Source organism: Lagopus muta, chromosome 3, assembly GCF_023343835.1.
Source record: "Lagopus muta isolate bLagMut1 chromosome 3, bLagMut1 primary, whole genome shotgun sequence".
Taxonomy (NCBI): Eukaryota; Metazoa; Chordata; class Aves; order Galliformes; family Phasianidae; genus Lagopus; species Lagopus muta.
In genome coordinates this window covers 84453197-84455941 of record NC_064435.1, presented here as the reverse complement: position 1 = coordinate 84455941, position 2745 = coordinate 84453197, and the positions used below count along the sequence as shown (strand labels likewise).

General features: G+C 42.7%; 1 long non-coding RNA gene across 1 annotated transcript; it reads right to left on the bottom strand.

Annotated features, from left to right (window-relative positions):
- Positions 1-333: 333 nt before the first annotated feature.
- LOC125690954 (uncharacterized) lies at positions 334-1935 on the bottom strand. Its single transcript, XR_007375852.1, has 3 exons — positions 1792-1935; positions 1623-1681; positions 334-1169 (listed from the first exon to the last, which is right to left on the bottom strand). It is a non-coding gene; the product is annotated as an uncharacterized LOC125690954 (long non-coding RNA).
- Positions 1936-2745: the final 810 nt, after the last annotated feature.

Genomic DNA, 2745 nt, shown 5'->3' with positions numbered 1-2745 from the left:
CCACCAAATACAGGACTAGCAGGCAAGTCTCCTGTTCAAGTGAGGATATCAAATTGGGAAAGTATAGTGCTACTGCATAGCTAAGTCATGCATTTGCGGGTGTTTTTTGTTTGTTTGTTGCTGTTTGTTTGTTTTTTGCTATAGTTGGACATGTTTCATTAGACATCTTCAAGAGTGTGAAAAAAAACTGGGAAACAGTCAGCAGTGATTTCAAAAAGGTATCTCCAGCAGTAAGAGCATCCACCTGCAATTGCACTGGACCACTGCTGGAAGCTAGGTATTGCCCATCAGTGACCCTACAACACTTCTGTGGAGACAGAGACCTAGCACACTTTTCAGGTCCATTTGGGATTAGCTCTTTAGGGCCATGCAATTCCAACAGATGTAGCTTTGTGAAGGCTAACTTGTTTGCTTGCCTATTGTTCAGCACATCTGAGCCCTTCCAGCCTTGCTGCATCTCCACTACCCAGATCAAAAATCCTGTTAGCAGCATACTGGAGAAGTGCTGAAAATAAGTACTGGGAAAAGACATGAGAATGTTGAGGTCCTAGGTGTGATACTGACATGACAGCATGTTTTGCAGATCCTAGCAGTGTTAAATCTTGTACTGTATCTTGTTCATGATATCTGTGTTAAGCCAAACACTTGATCTCGGGCCAAGAAGAATTCTCTGGGGAAAGGAAGATTGCCGTCTTCTCCAGTATGTGAGATACAACTCGTTTCCTCAGGCTATTGTTACTTTTCAGTACAATTTTCCTGCTGCACAATTGTTCCTGAACACGGGCATCCAGTGGGTCTCTTCTTCTCCCTTTACTTGCCACATTATTTATTCTGGCTCTCAGTCTTTACCACAGGTCTTAGTTTGTCAGAGGACGTTAGGAAACTATTTTGAAGCCTCTAACAATCAGTGACATGTGAAGGTGATGCTCTAGGGCCCTGTTGAGATTAAACATTTACTGCTTGGCTTGTTTGTGATGATGGGGCCTGGATGGTCTTCTCTTCTTATACAAACTGGCAGAGCTCAGCATTTCAGCGGCCTGGAAAACAGCCTTGTAGGCACCACTCCTGTCCGTAGTGCAGGACAGCTTAGCCTGGGAGCATGCAATCTCAAAGCAGTGCTCTCTATGCTCCAGTTCAAAAGTCTTTGATGAGTTCCAATATAGAAGATCCTGAAAATACAAGCAAGAGGTCTACTGATTGTGTGCCTCATCTTCATAAGCCCTGTAAACAGCATCTAACGAAGGTGGGCACTCATTTTCTCTTGTTGAGGAGAAGAGCACTGCATGGGCAGCACAAACAAAAAAATGCACATCTAGGCACTATGACTGACCAGATAGTCTCCTCAGTTGGCAGTGGATATTTTCTGTTGTGCTGCACTTTCCTTTGATTCCTTCTCCTATTTCTTCTACATTGTTAACACATAGTAAATCATGGAAAAGGCTTGGTACCTCAAAATATTTGCACAAGTTATGATTGGTACAAAACTTTGTGTCATCTATGATTAGCTGGGTGTATCAATCTTGTACTTCACAAGCTATCTACCGCTGTTTTAGGGGGTTGTGGTCTCTAATGGCAAAAAAATGATACTTCTTGGAGCAGAGCACTCATCTCACCACCCTTACCTTCACTCTCCTTTCCAGAATCTCTCAGGTTTGGACTCTACCCTGTTGTCTGCCATTCCCTGTAAACAGGAGTCATACCATCACAGCCTGGCTCCAAGCACAGTGACACAGCAGCTTGGTATAGGGATTACTACAAGTAATGAAACTGGACAAATGAGCTCTTGCTCACCTCTGTTTTACTCCATGTTTGTCATAGAATGGATTTTGATCATTCTGTAATACACGCAGTTGCAGGTGCAAGTATCACATGCTGACTTCTGGCATCTGCCTTGCCCTTGGTGGACTGCAAAGAGTTTGGAAATTAAACTGTAGACCTGTGTGCAGAACTGGAAAAATGGTCAGTGATGTCTAAATCACTATAATGAGACTTGTTAAGCTTGAATCTGACACAGTCAGATACTACATCAATTTACCAAGCAGAAGTTTCAAGACAAGCTAAAGAAAGCAGGTTTTTTCCCTACAAAAGCATAATCAAGCTCTTGAGCTCCTTGGCATTCCAGAAATCATGACAGACAAAAATATAAAGCAGTTCACAAACAAACAAACAAACCCCAAAGAAACAAACAAAACACAACAAAAACAACAACAACAAAAGTTTCAGAAGATGCATCTGCTATTTCACCACAAATGGAATTGATTGAAGATTGAAGTATGCGGTAGGGCAGAAGTGTGCTTGACTTTCAATAACATTGATTTAAACATTTACTGCTTACTATGAGCAGCTGGACTAAATATACAAGCCAAGTTGCTTTCTTCCTTTGCAGCAGTCTTTCCATAAAGGTATAATTGAGAATGGGTAATGGCTGCTTCTTGTTATTGCTGATATTTCATTACTAACCTTGAGATCTGTGTATGGAGCCAACAGAACTACAGTGGATTACAAGGATGCTGGCTGTTTTAGGGTCAAAGTTAAGTATCAGCTGAAGGAATCATGTTTTACCAATGTATATCATTTCCCCTGTGTATGGGAACTGCTGAGCCACGGCCTGAACCTCTGATTGACCACCTGAGGCGAGCCATGAGTCAGCCACAGGAGCACAGGTGAAGGCAATTCACCTGTGTGCTGGAAGGGGGGCAGCCTGGCTGCACCTCTCCTAGACCTATTTAAGAGCTGGCTGCCAGT